Source organism: Anser anser, assembly GCF_964211835.1.
Source record: "Anser anser genome assembly, chromosome: 2".
Taxonomy (NCBI): domain Eukaryota; kingdom Metazoa; phylum Chordata; class Aves; order Anseriformes; family Anatidae; genus Anser; species Anser anser.
The window spans coordinates 124,602,643-124,620,299 of record NC_139721.1 but is presented as its reverse complement, the minus strand read 5'-3'; the positions used below and the strand labels follow the sequence as shown (position 1 = coordinate 124,620,299).

General features: G+C 40.0%; 1 long non-coding RNA gene across 1 annotated transcript in view; it reads left to right on the top strand.

Moving 5' to 3' along the window:
- Positions 1–17,657, top strand: part of LOC310894332 — a 98,973-nt gene that overhangs the window by 41,267 nt on the left and 40,049 nt on the right. The gene's annotated exons all lie outside the window — the stretch shown is intronic.

Sequence of the window (17,657 nt, the reverse complement as noted above, 5' to 3'; positions counted from 1 at the left end):
CTAGCATGGCCCATCAACGTTATGTTTCTAGGGATTACAGGCTAAATACATCATGGTGTCTATACTTCAACTGGTCTAATAGTTTCTCAGAGAACAGGTCATTTTTGGTGGAAGTGGTGGTATCACCATCCCTGGGGGTGTTCAAGGAAAGGTTGGATGTGGTGGTTAGGGATGTGGTTTAGTGGGTGACATTGGTAGTAGGGTGATAGTTGGACCAGATGATCTTGGAGGTCTTTTCCCACCTTAATGATTCTATGATTCTAATTTTCTTAAACTTTTCCCCTTTCAGCAGAAACTGTGCTCACTGTCAATCACAGAATTTCTTTTTCTTTAAATGGAAGTTTAATAAGAAATGGTGCAGCCATTTGCAAATAAAAGAAGGAAAAATACAGATTCACACTAAGAAAATATTATAGGGTAAGGGCTCTGTGCTGATCCTTGGAGCTAAGCGTGCATATCTCTAATTCAAGAGTGGGAATGCTGCTTGGGTACAGGAGTGTATAATTTGCTGTAATCTTGGCCTGTGCATTTTTCTTAAACTGGTACTTTATTATTTGGAGCTTGTCCATTTGCCTAAGTCCCTCTCATATTCCTTTCAAGCAAATCCATGTAGGAAAATAAGCCTGTCTTTATCTTCACAGCAATGGCTTTTTTTGTTTGTTTGTTTCTAGATCATATCTAAATGAATTAATTAATTGTGACTACTTGATCTTGCTAACTGAACTTCTAATTTATATGTATTGTTTTGGAGTCAAGTCGTACTCTTACAAAGGAGAAATATGGAGTTACACAGGGAGAGTATCTTGAAAGAGAAATGCCAAGGTCAGAAGAGGGTTCCCAGTAACCCCTTGCAGGCTTCCCTCCTACAGCAGAAATTCCACTTGCTGATATGAGAAGATATGAGACAATACTTTAGTCGGTCTGTGTCAAGGCAAAAAAGGGCCCCTCTAAACTGCATCTGAAACTGAAATGGCCCTTGTCCACAGTTCTGGACTGGACAGACCTCACACTGAGGTCCTCAGTATTAAAACAAATGCTACAAAAAATATTACTTGTTGGGTACTCCATATTCATCTCAATTACAGAGTATTTGTACCTGACTCCAAACCTCTGTTTACAGGTCCCCCTATAAACAATAGGGAGATACAAAAATCCACCAGTTTAAATGGGACTATCCTAGTATTTGTATCAGATAAAAATCTGCCCTGCCTGTGTTGGTTTGTACTAAGGACTTTCATACATCTGCAAATGCAAGAAGCATTAGCAGTTGGGCTGGGATCCACTGTGGCTTCTGGCATGTGGGATGAGACATGAAACACAACCGAGTTTCGGAGCCGTCATTATAGGTTTTGGTATGGTGAAAGAATCATTTGTTCCAGTGCTCAAGTATGACATCGGGGTAGCCTGATGTATCTTGAGAGTCTTAAATTTCCACTCCCTTTCTTCAACATCACTTGCATCAAGGCTTCATCTCACCCGTGACTAGATACCTGTGTTGAAGATACTTAGAGCTGCAACAGAGAACAAGAAACACTTCTTATACCTATTTTATATTCTTATTCTAGATTTAAAGGAATGGATATATAAACAACCCTGACTACATTGAGTAGACTCAGTGGTATCCCTCCTGGAGAGAGACAGAGAACAAGGGTCTTACACTTGAGATGGATCTGACTTTATATGCCCTGATTTGTTTCCTCAGTCTATTGCTGCAAAGAATATTATGAGACAGCAGAGCTAGGCTGGGTGTGGTTTTCTCCGAGTCTTTTCCAGTCTCTAGGAATCTTACTACCTTTACAGTCCACAAGACCCCTTCAGGGGTCTACAGCACTGAAAACTGAGAAAAGTTGCTAACAGCCACCTTCAAAATTACTATTTTTGCTTTAACCTTTTGCGATCTGCTCACAAACGACCACCCGCTTACATGCTGCTGTGCAGCTAGCCCTCCAGAAGCTGTGTGGTAAGCGGTTGAGCCTGCTCATTAGAGCCCTGTCAGATTAGCCTCTCGGGAGTCTCATGTGGCCTCAAGAGAGGCATCTGTTTCACAGGTCTGCTACTGCTTGTCTGTGTATGCAAGCCCAGCTCTTAGTAGGTTCACTTCTGCAGATGTAGGGCTACAATTTTGTTCCCCTGTTTGTTTGTAAATTTAAAGCTCAGATCCTGGGGTCTGATCCTTTTGAATTTCTTGTCTTTAAACAATTTTAACAAGCCCTTTTATGATTGTTTCCTATTATTATAGCGATTCCACATCAGTCTAGGAAGACCAATGCTTTTAAGAGCCCACCTCAGAAGGTCATGAAAAAAGTAAGCCCAGCAGGTGTTTCTAAATCAAAGATGACTGTTTGGTCAGGCCTGTTGGGTTAGCAGCATTGCTCTTTTGGCCTTGCTGAGGACACTACAGACCTGAACCCTGCAACTCTCATTTTTCCTGCTTTTCAACTTCTTATCCTTTCTCATCATTGCATTTTATACTGTGTCTTCAAAGATCAGTGTCGTATGCATGACTATGTTGTACAGCAGTCATTTGTGGGGTGTGTGAAGGGCAAGATTTAGCAACAATAATTTTCTTGAAAGTGAGAAATCAGAATCATCCAGTTTATCTTCAGGAAAACATACACTGACAGCAGTACATAGCACGATGCAGACAAGACAGAAATAAAGCATATTGGTTTCTTGTTATGTGCTGTGTGTGTTTTTAATCTCTTTTGTTACCTCAACAGAGATTGCTGGCACAGCAATGTTTGTGTGTTGTATACCAGTGAGGTTTATGGCAAATTACTTCCCAGAAGATCAGAGGTGGTCATCAGTGCTCTTGAGAAAAAGTAAGACAACTAGTTTTTGAGTAATGGTATTATGATTTGAGTGGAATAATGGCGCTGTCCTGGTCAGTGAAATTTCCTTACCCACGGCCTAGGGAGAGGGGAACCAGACCTCTGAGAGAGCTGTGGTGGGTGTCAAAACACTTCCCCAGTTAGAGTCCTTGGAGTTCAAGTAACATTCAAGAGTGCTTGCTGTTTTCTCTTTCTGCATATCTATTTCAGTTACTGCCTCTGTGACAGTATGAGATAACTCAATTAATATGAATAGATAAGAGTATATTAGAGTCCTGTGAGGAAAAAGTTCCTAGACTGAGTCCCTAATGCATACAAGGATAATGGTAAGATAAAGCCCTAGTTAATTATACTGAAGAGGCAGGAAGAAACTCACAACTGATCATGCTGTAGTTAAAAGATTTTTTTTTATTTTATTTTTTTTTCCTTAATGAATACTTAGGACTGATTGTGTTCCTGTTGTTCTGTTAGAGGATCAGGATTACAAGGTTTAGACATTCACTGATCTGTAGATACTGTCCTCAAATAAACATTACATTGTAAAACTGCAGGTGTTTTGTTTGTGCTAGGGATGTTAATGGCGCTAGGGAAGTCTTGGTTTGCTGTATTGCTCTGTGAGACTCTTGCTGTTAGAGGTAGCAGAATCTGGAAGTACTGTACAACTGCACACATATATTAATGCATGCAAGTACATGTGCTACTTTTCTTATTTCTGTACATCCTGTCATATCTCATCTCAGAGACAAAAGCTTTGATGAACAAACACATCAAAGCTGGCTTATGGTGGGCAAGACTTCAGTGCTGAGACCAAGAAGAGACGCTTTTTTCATTGACTCTCATAGAAAGCAAACAAAGCACAGTTATCTGCAGTGGAAGTTGAAAATCCTCTGCACTTGCACACAAGCAAAGCATCCATTCCCCTCTCCCCAACACACGTGTGTGCATGCACAGACACACATTGTTCTTGTCTGTGGTTGTGTACAGAGACTTTCTGCAGCTGGGGATTCACCTCACAAAGGGACGGAGCAGAAGGGCAGTTGTGTCATATTGTGAGGTTTCTAGAGAAACCTCATCTGTGTAGGCTGCCCTTAGAGATGTGCTGAATCAGTGCCTTCCTCCATCAGCTTGCCTTCATGTTGCAGTAATCAGGGCTACTGATAAAACCTGTGAAAATGAATTAATTTCCCTGTTAAACTCATCCAATTATACTAAAAGCAAATAATGAGAATATGAGGGAAATACAGCTATCTTAGCCTACAGATCACCCAACATCCTTAGTACAGAAGCATCTAAAAGCTGCCTGCTAAGTTGGTTGATATGCCTTTTATTTAGCTTGATGTTAATTTGCTAAACACTGTTTTGGTGTATGTGATTGTAGAACATAAAAATGCAGTAGGTGGTTTATAGGAGATGAGAGCAAAAGAATACTCGGTGCTACGAGCTCTACATACAATGCATATTCTCCAAAGGGATGAAATTTCCCTCGAGCTAGTGGGTAAACTGCAAAGTGAGGTACACTAGCAGCTTTACGGTTTGCTTTAACCTGCTCCTCCTACCCGTGCTTTGTGGTGGGTGTACAACTGTTGCAAGTAGGTGGCACAGCTGTTTGCGTTGACTGGCTCAGTACCTTTGGGATACAGACAACACAGTTAACGTTGCAAGATGAAAATGGCATCTATACTTTAATAAACTCATTCTATTTCTTAGCAAGAGAAAAGGGGGAGACGGGGGGGGGGACTTGCCAGCTTGACTATATCTGTATTAGTGGCACTGCTCAAATCACACAGTGGTGGCTAATGCTTGCAAAATCCTGACTAACATTTGAAAGGGTAACATCAGTTTATTATTGCTGCAGTAGCTGTTAACTTTATGAAGATTTCCTGTGCACCTGCCTGCTACCACATCTTTAACATATATGCATATTTATACAACTTAGGCAACATATGTTTGATGATTTTTGTCATTTATATTTACTACAGTATGGATAGCAATTAAAAAATAACCATGTTCACAGTGATGAATTGGTGAAATTCCTGGAGAAGTAGAAGCTACACGAGGAATTTGAAGATAGAGAACGAGGTAAATAGCATGTAAAAATCTAGTTAGTCAGTCAGAATATAAAAAATGCAGGCGTGTGCAACGATATGTGTGTATGTACTTATATAAAAACATACAAAACACATTGGAGAACACACCTTTTCATTTAGAGGTAGAACAAGAGAATAGATAGTCTGCAGTGAGATATTTTCCCATTTCATCCACTCTTTACAGATAAACGACTGAGTTGTCTTTTAGGGGTGATGAAGGAGGATGACATTTTCTGCAGAGCAGGTACCATTCTGTTCTCCAGTATCGTGGATTTTGAATGTAAAATAGATGTATTTAATTGCAGACACATGCTAAAGCAAATGGTGTGCTAGGACCTGGCTGATGATACAGTCCTGTGCCTGACTCACCCTGGCAGCAGATCAGGCAGGTCTCCTGAGCACCAACATGGGTGCCAAGGCTACAGAGAGGAGTTTAGGGAGTGATCCTTAGAAGTAGCCAGTCTAAGGGAAAGCTTGGGCTGAAGTCTGTATTTGGTGTGTCTGAGTTAAAAATAGGGGAGGATCCTTGGGAGAGGGTGAGTTTTGGATATTAGCCCACCGTATCTGTGTCGGCACATGCACACCAGCACCCACACTGTATGAAAGTGCGATGAGCACACGTGATTTGTACTCAGAATGTAGGTGCCAGCATTTTCAGAGAGAATTTCTTACCATGTGGCATATTATCATATTCGAGACCTGCTCATCTCTGTAAAAAGACAGAGGATAGTGGGCTGTGCAGAAATGGAGTGAGACAGTGGAAACGCACGTAGGGGAGCTGTGAAAACTGAGATGGGAGTGGAGGGGAGCTTGGAGAACTGAAGTTAAAGAGAAAACCAGAGAGGGCTCAACTTGAATCTTGGGCTTTTGGTGTAACACTACTGTGTCTGAGTGGACAATGTCAGGAAAAGACTTGAACCTAGCCTCAGGACGCCTTTGTTACCCTCTTGTGACATGGTATCAGCTGTGACTGCAGTTTCTCACAGAGGCTGAGCAGTCCCAGGTCCACTCCGATTTCCACTGCCTGCCCATGCCCAGAACTGCCAGGGCTGACACAGATCCTCACCCTGAGCAGCACAGCTCTACCCCCAGTGGTGCAATTCAAAGTAAGCTGAACCGCACAGCAAACAGTTCACCCCTGTGAGCAAGAAGGAATGTTTACTCTTTTTTTTTTTCTTCTTGCTGTTGCTTACCCTGCTGCCAGCAGTCAGGGAGCCCAAGGCAGGAGGGTAAAGCTGCTCTTGGAGGGGCCTCTTAACGCAGAGCAATCCTGAAGCAGCTAGCTGTGCTGGCTGAGGACTGTTCGATAGCGGGGTGGCTCAAAGTGGCCTCCACAGGCCACAAGATGTGTCACATCACTTCTGAAACTGCATCTCTGGGTGGTTTATCAGCCTGTTTGTCAAGTCAGGTGACAGCATCTTCACACGTGGCTTTTAATTTGTATTGAATATAAAGCTCTGAGAGTGAGACTAGGTGTCAGCTGCATGCTGAAATTCATGCTACTTCAACTGTTTTCTTCTTCCTCTGTATTTTAGCAATTCTATTAAAGAATGGAATCAATTTTTGGTTTTAAAAAATTCCCTGTGTGCCTTAGGATTGACAGCTCCTAGGCCAGTGTTTAGCCCAATGCAATGCAAACCTGCTGATATATTAAACCCCAAACCAGCATTTGTAATAGAAATACAGTAAGCCTTTAACTATAACGACACTAGCAGGTGTCACCACAATAAAGATAACAGCCTCCCCATGAACAAATATTAGATTAAAGAGATCAATCAATCTGTATCTTAAATTCTAGGCCCAGCATGATCACTACCAGTAAAAACAAAAAACAATCAAACAAAAAAATAAAATAAAACAAAAAAACTTCTACTTTGTACATTGGAACAGGTGAAAGACCTCTTGATTGTTCAGTTGTTTCTGCAATATCTTGAGGAAAATAGGCACCTTTTTTTTTTTTTTTTTTCTCCTGCTGCAGACTGTATGTATATGCTACAGAAAACATTTGTGACCTAAAGACACAAGCACTTACTGATTTCAAACCTCGTGGCAGGCTGTGGCAATTCACAGCGGGCAGGTGGTGTGAATCAGGGCTCACTAGGGCCATCTCCTCCAGGAATGCAAAAAAACCCTTGTGAAACCCTGAGGTGACAGCAAGTGCTCTGCGCTCCGGGGGCTGTGAGCAAATTACCTGTGGAAATAGGGTATTCTGGCCTTGTCTTTTTCTTTCTCCTGTTGCTGCTAGCCTGCTCTGCTTCCAACAGCACCTTTTCCTTGAAAACTGTCAAAAGTTGCTACTTTGATTCTTCTTAGTTTTGTATGCTGGGCCATTCATTTAAATGCATGAAATGAGTGAGCTCTGCCATCAAGTCAACATGAGCCAACCCACGCGCAGGCTGCAAAGTTACCGCTTGTTGTGGTATATGCCAAGGATGAGGGAAATCCAGCCCTCCGTGCATAGCTAACTGCTCCTTCATGTTCTCCCTTCCTCTCCCTTTCTGATCATCTGTGGTCATTTATCACATGTCAAACACAATGCCTGAGAGAAGCTAATCCAGGCTATGACCTTCTGCACTGTAGGACTGAGCATGATCCCTTCGTGTGCTTGCAGGGGCATAGTCCCTGGAGCACAGTCTTGGAGCTTGCTGTGGAGCAGCGATAACACTGGCTCTTACCCACCATCTCTACTTGGTTTATACATTGCTGTCCCTTCCATTACAACTCAGACTTGGCTCATAGATGTGTTCTCAGTTTTTACGCAGGAGTTATAATAAGATTTTGAGATCTGTTTGTAGTAACAGCTTTGAGTCTCAGTATCTGATTCTCCTCTCAGATGCACCTGATTAAAAAATCATAGACCTGTTCCTTGGAAAACATGGCATATCAGGAGTATAGAATATATGGAGACCAAAATCCACTGATTGTTTTTCATGGTGGGATAGACCAAATATCAAGGGAAACATAATAGAATAGCTTAACTGCAAGGACAGATGCTCTTATCCCCATGCAATGCACCTGTTGATTATCTAAATTTAGTCTGTTTTGAATGTGTACTGGACTGCACAAAGGCAGCTTTTGTGCAGAAAAGTGCCCACATCAGATAAATACAGAAATTGTTGATCTTTTCCTATATACCCCCAGTTTATCTTTCAGCAGCACACATATATGGACAAGATACAGATAAAGTAGAGCTATCTAAGGAAGCTAAGTGACGTGATCCTTGGACCTTCAGAGGTCATTGAATTCTGCTTTGTGGAAGCACTGAAAAAAAGATGTTTCCTTTAAAAGACCCCGAACTGGAAGTCTGTACAAGGTGAGAGCCTTTGAAGGTTTTGACAGCGAAGGCCTCACAAGAAGTGTGGATTTTAGGAGGAGTCAGCTCACTTACATGCTGGGTGACCAGTAAGTACACTAAATGTTTTCACCTTTTTTTTTTTTCCAAACCACAAAATAAACTGTGGAATATTTTATATGAAATCAAATGCATTTTGTGAACCACTTTGGTACTTTCCCTGTAAAAAGACTTCAGGATTAAGTTTTTAATCCTTTAAGTGGACTTAGGCTCTGACAAATATAAAGGTTTCATAGCAGCCACAATATCTGCATTTGCAAAACAGCTACTCAGCTTCCTTCTCCTCAGGTTTTCCCATGTCGTACCAACTTTCAGTTCACTTGAATGATGAGTTCATATTGCTCTTTAAAAGTCATGGAAAGTTTATTTAGCAGAATACCAGTTTCATGATGATGAATGATGACTGCAAGGCATGTCTATGAAGACCTTGCTCCAATGCCATTACAGTATAAGATGAGGATGGGGAAAGTAATTTCAGCATAACTCTGTGGAGACCCCATTACCAGACCATTACAACTGCAGACTAATTGAAGAGTGGGAACACGCAGAGCCCCCCGTTTGGTGACACAGTTACAATGCGATATTAATATGTCAAAATAATTTCAATGCTAGACATCAGATTTTTTTTTTTTTTGCCGTTATTAATAATAGATGGCAGTATTTTACTTTTCCTTGTGCACACAGTCCCTCCGAACCAGAATGAGGTTCCTTGCTGCATGCAAACCGTCCTGATGTTGTACAAAGATGTGGGCAGAGATGCAGAGGTCAAAAGCCACTTTATGTGAAAAGATGTGATACTGCAGAAAACTGCAGGCTGCTTCCTCTCAAGCCTGCGCATTGCGCTAAATCTTACCGTTCTAAAATTTAAATGAGAAAAGTAAGTGTGACTACAGTTTATCAGTGTCTTAGTGAGAACGGTACGGCCCTAAATCTCAAAATCTCCAAATTCAACCACAAAATCTATAAAATCTGCCTTAATTTAAAGTTCAGTCTTGCGTGTCCATGTATTACAGCTTTTGATATCATCGCTAAGGATCATGCTGTCAGGGCAACTCATATATCAGGAGAGTGACCTGGACCAATTGCACCATATTTTCAAAACCATTTAGGTGCAAAAGATTGCAGATGGTTACCTAAATCCCACTAAAGATTTTGCTCATTGAAGTCAAAGGAAATACAGTGCAGCAGCTTGTGCGCTGGTGATAGGGCGAGGTGATAATGTACCTGTCGGGGTCTTGTTATTTTTGAGTGGAAAAGTCCATACATAGCTTCAGCTAATAATTTTATTAGCAATGCTAATCTAATATTTTTAATTTTCTTTTCCACTATACTGTAGTATAAGGTAACTAGCTACCTTAGAGTTTGTAAAGACTAGGCCACTTGTAATATTTAATGTGCTATATGTTTATTATCTTTTGAAGAAATCTCACTCCAAGAACAAAACTGTAAATCTAAGGAGTTGGTGGTAAACTCCATTGACTTCTATATGCACTTAAACAGAGTTTAATCACACTACTTTCAGTGGCCTGCTTCTCACTGACTTTTTTTTTTTTTTCCAACTTGATAGTCTTTTCTTCTAGGTAATGGAGTTCTTCATTTTGCTTTGCTTTTGTCTGTATTTATTTTGTATCTTTCCCTTTACTGAAGAACATGGAGCAACTGTTTCCAAAGTTTCAAATAATTCAGGTCCTTGAGTTCTCATACAATTTTGGTTATCCTCAGCTTCAATTTCTGTCATACCCTTTTCATTTGTATACTTTACTCCAGATGTGATCTCCTGATCAGCTGCTTATGATGTATTTGCACAAGTAGTAATTTTGTTTCTTTCTTCAACTGCTGATTTAATGCTTTATATGACACGTGCTTTATTTATTTATATATTTTTCCTGGCTGAAAGAGGGGTTTGGGTGGAGACCTTTTCTGAACACCTCTATCTCTTGTGTTTGTGTTGGAAAAAGTTTCAGAAGCTTTGATATTTTCTAGCATTCCTGCTTGCCTGGAAATTAATGGCAAATTCTGGTTGTCTTCAAATGATAAAAGCAATGGATGGCAACAGTAAAGCCACAGAGTCATAAAGAATGAGAAGGATTATGAGGGTGGGTTTATTAGACAGTGGAATTGTCCCTCTTTTGGCAAGACTTAAAATTCTCCCTGTTGCTTTCTTTACTGAAAAATCGATGTACTACTAGCTTCTAAGAAGAGTAGCCAGTACAGAGCAATGTGGTGGCTCTGTGTACACTTTCATTCACCCCATTCCAGAAAGTGTTTATCTTTTGCTGCTGGCATTAAACAATAATAATATGTTCTTGCAAGGGGGAGAGGTGAATCGACTTTTTCACACACAGAATTGTGTCCTAAAAGTCTGTGTGATGTCAGCTCTGCTTTTGCTTTCCTAGCTCCCAGCTTCATTGTTTTTGTCTATGCTTACATTTTATTACCATTGCCTTCTAGTGTAAGGCTTTTTTTTTTTTCTTTCCATTTTTTTTTCTTTAGATAAATGCTTTTTTTACTAGCCTAAAATGTTGTTTTTACAGCCTAAATGCTGTGGGATGGATGGCTGAGACAGAAAATCTCCTGTCCCCATAATATGTTATAAATGTTATTGCTGATAACAAAGGTTTCAGCAATTCAAGTTTCTCATCGCTCAGGTTCTTTGAGTTCTTCATATTCCTCCTAGGTATATCAAGGTATCTTAAACAGGAAGAAGCTACTGGAAGACAATATGACCAGACCTCTATGTAGTCGCCTTGGTCTTGCAGCTTTTGGTCACACTAATCTTCTGGAGGAAGATTTTTAGATTTTTTTTTTTTGTACATTACTTTGTTGCTTTACTGAAATTCAGTAAACATTTTTTTTTCCTGTTGCTTTTCACACTGTAGAAAATGAAGGTTGTCTTAACCTGCCTACTACCCTCATTTAGTATATGACACAACAACAGAAAGAGAAAATGAGTGCGTATTTGAAACGGTGGATTGCAAGGGGAAAACATAATAATCTCTTTTGTAAGTCTCAGCCATCTCTCTCCTCCCTGACTCCCAACAATTTATGTTGTGACAGAATCAGGTGTTTAATAATGATTTTTCCAGATGCAAATATTGAGAAGGAAGGAAAATATTTTGTAAGGGACAGCATCATCGATAGTTCAGCTCATAATTTTAACACAGACGTGGATCTGTGGATTCCCATCAACCTTGAGTGCCGCGGGGCCGTGGAGCCCTGCTGAGCCAGTCAGTAAGCTGCCGCTGACTTTGGCCCAGCTCAGGCCCTAGCTTTGACTGCAGTGGTGCTAAGCTGATTTACAGCAGCTGATGATTTGATCTGCTGTTCTTGCTTCTAGTACACTCGGTCCCTTGGGGCTTGACTTGCGATGCCAGAGAGCTCCCTTAACCGCCACTGACTTCTTGGAAAGCTGAAGTCACCCAGTATTTCGCACAATCCAGCCTCTGGTCCTTGTCCTTTCTAAGTCTAACTTGCTTTCTGTGTCAAATTCTGCTTTCTAATTAGGGTTTCTTTCACTAACATTCAAGCATTTCAGTCTTACTTGCCAAAGCAGTCTGTAGTAGCAACAAACTCTCTTTTGAGAATGTTTTGTAGATTTTTGGATTCCAGTGTATGTACAGTTTAGCATCATTGTTTTCTATATTTTTGTATTTAGATACATCCATTATATATCTATATCTATTTAAAATTCAATAAAATTTATTCTGAGAAGGAGAGAGCCAGATGCTAAGTTAAACCAAAAAAAATAAATCAAATAAAGATTTAATTAGCAGAGGAAAAAAATCAGGGAAAATAACCTTCTGGAAAATAGCAAAATCAGTAGAAGTGTAACAGCATTCTAATATGTTAGTATGCTACCATCTTATATTTATATTTCGTATATACTTTTATAGCCAGCAACACAAAGCTTGTGTGCTGTAATTAGCATCTTTTCTGTAGTGAATTGTCATGTTCTAGCACTGCTAATGAACATGGAGAAGGTGTACCTGCTGTAAACTGTTGCCGAGGAAAAAAAAAGCCCCTTAGAATTACAACCACAACATTTTTTTTCCTCCTTATTTCTACACCCCCTCCCCTTTCTTTTTCTTTTTTTTTTTTCTTTTTCTTTTTCTTTCTTTGGGAAAAGCCTCTGTTATTACCTGTGGTAAGCTCTGAACACTAGCATGCTATTTTGTTGATTGCGCTGCCCTCAGACACTGCACATTTGAATCCCATTTGCAGCAGCGATGCCAGTGCTGGGATTCAAAGTCGGAGCCTCACAGGGTTACAGCCCTGCTGCTGCTCCTGTGTGAGTGGAAGCGTCTAATACCACTGGCATCAGAGACTAGGGCTGATAAAGAGACAAGGTGATCTAAAGAGAGCACACATGGAATTTTCCCCCCTTTTCGTTTTTCTTACCAGAAAGATAAAGGAGATGAGAGTAGGTTGATATTTGACGAATTGGTTTTATTCAGAGGAGTGCTATCATTTTTATGTCCTTTTTGAAAACGCACCCACAGTGTCTGAATTCCCATTAATGCAAAGTTCAGATAAAGCTGATGAAAAGCAGCTGCCATCTTGATAGTTGCCATGGCAGATGGCATCAGCCTTTATGCTTTTATCAGTATTAGTATCAGAACACACTCTGTGTTCCAAGCTGAGATAAAAATCATTGAAGCTGTACCTGGAATAGGCAGATCAACACTGCAGGTCCCACACAGTTTTGAATCTTTTCAGAACAGTCTGCATGAAAGCTAGAGACAACACATTCTTGTTATTCATTAGTTCAGCAGTGCTGATGGTATTTTGTAAACTTCACAGATGAAGCAGGCTTTCTAAAGAGCTGCTGCCTCCCTTCCTCCTTCCCTCCCACCCCCAGGAATGCTCGGGCTTTGAAAGAAAACACACACACACACACACATGCTCACGCGCGTGTACGCACGCATGGGAAGACTTTACAGTATTTGGACAATGGGCTGCATTTTGCAGGGAACCCCAGTCCCTCTGCTGTGAACGATGGCAAGAAGAGCAGGTGCCCTGCACAGGAGACTACGGCTCCTGCCAGGGTGTGAAGATGAAGCGGAGACGGGGCCGCCACGGGTTTCCTTCACTGGTGTCGTGACTCCTTCCTGAGACGTTTCCCCCATGTTATTTGCCACTGGTTCATGGGGACCTGTGCCATGGCATTGCTTGGGAGCCCCTCGGGAGCCCCCAGGCCCTCGGAGCAGTGCCCAGCACAGCCTACACAGCCCCTCGGCCTCTGCCTCCACGGTGCCACAGGCGCCCCGTCAGGAGAAGTGACTTACAGCTACAGCCTCCATGCTAGCTCCTTATTGCAGGTTTCAAAGCGTATTGACGAATCTCTCCATCCCCTTTCCCCCTCTCCCCCTCCCCAGCTCCCCTTATAGCTATGCATATAGTTATTTTTGGTAACATTGTTGCTTGATAAATAGAGGGGTTGTGAGATCTCAAGTTATTATGCAAGTGTTAGCGACACAGGCTGGTAAACCATTTGGCTGTTGCATCGGTGCTGAAATGAATAATAGCAAATGGGAGGAGGGCAGGGGAGTTATTTTAAATGACACATATATATTTAAATATAGCCTTAAAATAATGTTAAAGGTTTAGAGCCATTACAGGCTCTTGTGCCAACTTGCAAACTCTTCCAGAACTGATTTTAAAATTTGCTATTCTTTCCCTGATGGTTGACAGGGAGATAAGGAGACCTTTCTGGGTTACCCTCTGTCTGGAACAGGGACGTGATGGAAGCAGGGCCTCTGTGTGCCCCTGTTTTACAGGGCCTCATGTTATCCCACTGGCATCTGAAGTACGCATTTCCTTTGAACTATTTCGTCCAGCAATATGGAGTCAGCGTCATAATAACTCAAATAGAAATGTGTGTGTGACTGCACAGTGCTACACCTAACAAGGTCACCGCCAGAAATGGGCTCATTCTGCCACAGGTCTGAGAAGCTTTTGTGTTCCTGTTGTGGGGTAAGTCTTGGAAAAAATCTAAATTCAGTAGGGATTTTAAATGCTGGTGGGATGGTGGCTATTCTAATTCATTAGTTGGATTAGTTGAGTGGCTACCTAAGTGAATATTTGAAATAGGAATGGATAAATAGGTGGATGAAAGGAGAACTCCCACAGAACAAAGCTTAAGAATACTCAGAACAAAGTCAGAAGAACCCCTATTTTTATTTTAAATTTAATTTTAAATGAAACAAATGTGTTTGGTGGCAAGTTCCTTCATCCAAGACCAGAAGAAGTTAGCTACTATGGAGCTGCAGGCTGGAGGAAGGGAAAGACGTTGTCAGATATACAATTTGCTTGGACAGGACCCCCACTGTGATCTTAACTATGCCTATAAAATAAAAAGGACTTAGTTAGCATCCAAGAGCCTGGTCCAAACCTTTTGAAAGCAGTGGAAACCTTTACATTGTGTTAAATGAATTTTCGGGGAGACTTTATGAACATAAGAAGGAAAAATAGGTGAACACAACACAATGGAGGAACATCAGATAACAGCGAAATTATTATCCTTAGCATAATAGGGACAAATCACAACACAAAAACTACTGAGTTACTTTATCAGCATCACAGCATAGGTGAATTTCAAGGTGGGATCTGAAGGAATATATAGAAATGGCTGGGCTGTGCAGACTTTCTAGGAAACTCCTCCGAAATGTAAGGGACACAGTCTGCTGAAAAGCATAAAGGTGTTTACAGAAAACTTTGGTTAATGAGAAGTAGAGGCTGCCATAATTGTCAGTGCCCAGACAAGAGTGAATGATTTGATGCAGGGAAAAAAGATCATCTATGGGGGATCTGAGACTATAAAGGACATTAAAAGTGTAACAGTTTGATTTTGCTGTGGTGGAAAAGAATCAAACAATGACAGGATGAAGATAGGTGGAAATATACTTGAATTAAAGGTCAGAAGCAAGTGATAAATTTTGCCTGGATTTAAAATGGAGATGGGGAAAAATGAGACAAATGATCTTGATTCAAATCAAAAAGTAGGAATTGTGAAAGGTATAACTGCATTGCAACTTGGGCTGTGTGAGTAGCTGTAGCTATTCAAGCTGAACCTCTGAATCTCACCCATTCATTATTTGGTTAGGATTCAAACAACACAGTTCCAAGTAACTTGGAATTAAAATGGAAATTACCTTTAACTCTTGCTCTGCTTTCTTACCTCCCAAATAGGTGTTATAGACTATAGCTTTGGCTCAATAGGCCAAAGTCTGAAAACTATCACAGTGGTGATTTCAGCTTCTACAGAGCTAGAAACCATAGTGTTGCTTACACAACAAATAGGCAGATCTAGTTTAAGAAATGCCTTCCTAAAGCCGATAGTGAAAAAAACTATACACTGTCATTAGATAGACTTGTAACATCTTTGCCTTTATAAACCCCTGTTGCATGGATTTATCCTGTGCAGTCCTGATGAGATGGGACACATTTTGGGAAGGAAGGAACAGAAGGTGGTGCAGGATTAGTAACGCACAAGGTGTCCATACTCAGATATTCCACAACCTTCTTGAGTGGCCCTGAACAGGTCACTCGATATCAATTTCTTCCTCTCTGAAATGGAGGTAATGCATACTTTTCATACTTTTTTACAGGCATTGAGGAACAACACTAACTGATATTTCAAAATACTTCAAGTCCTTCAGTGTGATGAAAGGGCAAAACCTTCTTAGGGAAAGTTTGGATATTGGTCCTGTATTTCTATAACTGATTTTCTCTCTCTTTTTTTTTTTTTCTGATCTTATTTTGAAAACCAAAGATGTTGTCTTCAAAAGAACTTCAGAAATTAACCTGTTATCCTAAAATACTGCACTGTATTTATGATATGCTGAAGAGATTCCCCATACTTCAAGTATTTGTATTTCTACTGTATAAATACTAGTAGAAAACAACAAAACAACCTGAATACCTAAAATGGCTGCCACATATCAGTGAGGGACATTTTATATCAGCTATGACTATTTGACTATTTAAATTCAGCTTCAAGTATAAGATTATACTTTTTTTTTTTTTTTTTTTTTAATTAGAGCATATATTTGAGAAGATTCCTATATGGCTCTTTATGGTTGATGATGTATATAAACTGTTCACTAGTACTTTGGTATGAAGCTGATTTTCAAGCAGTGCAAAACTAGTTTGGATTTTTTACTTTTATTTTTTTGCTATTGAGTTTTCTTATTTCATTTATTCGGATACCAAAAATCACTGTTGGAATTTCAGTCAGCTATTACAAATGCTATTACAAATGTTTTTTCACAATGGACATGATCTGTATTGTCTTTTAAAAATGAGACTCAAAACAAGGATCATTTAAAAGTCCTAATTGTACTTGTGATCAAATGAGGCAGCTGTCAAAATCTGTTTATTTTAGTAAGTAATGATGTTAACAATATCCTCTTTAAAGTGATAAGCTTAAATACATATTTCTTAAATATGTATTTAAAAAAATATATTTCCCAGACTAAACCTTTGCCTGTCACCTTTTATTCTGCTAGGTATTGTTGTGGCCAAGTTATAATCCTGCTTAAGTAAGGGGTTTATTATAACAAACACACCAACACAACCTGAGCTCTAACGGCTCTAGTGGGCACTGCTATAATTTAAGATCATAGCTCAGAAGAAAATGGAAATTTTTTCTTACATTTAAGGGTTCAGTTTACCACTGAAATTGCTTTTCATTTAATTCAAGCAGCAACTGATAGCACAGAACACTTAAACAAAATTAAACAGAAATCTTTCACGTTATGAGAGGCACTTATGTGTGCTTTGTGTCTTTTTTTTTTTTTTTTTTTTTTTGTTAAATACAGTTTCCCCGAGGAAGAATGGCAGCCCAGATATCGAGCAATTTCTTTGGTTCCCAATAATGTTGCTACTCAATGCTATTCTAGAGGGCTTTTATACAAATAACTTTCTCACCTATTGTATGACTACATCTTATTCCAACTTTATTTCATGCCTTTTGTTTGGAGTCAGCAGTCCCCTGGAAAATCCCAAAATATAAAGTAAAATAAATAAATTAAAAAAAAAAATAAAGAATGACAGCTTCAGGTTCAGCTATCTCAGAACAATGATATTTTGTTTTTTAAAAAAAGGAATTACTTCTCTGCAGTAAAATATTAGCCATAAAACAAGGAAACGCTCTGTGAAAACTAAAGAGGCAGACAAACATTTTGAAGCAAGCAATAATTGTTTTATTTTTTTTCTAAATAGTACAGTTGGCTAAAATAAGCTGACCAGATTTGCGGTCTTAGCATCCTGGAAGATTTTTGTGGGTAGGGCAGCGGGGTTGTTGGGGCACGGCCAAGAAATGAAACAGGTTTTGTGGCCACTGGGCTACCTGCCCACCTTTCCGGTGTCTAATGGTGCAGATGTCAG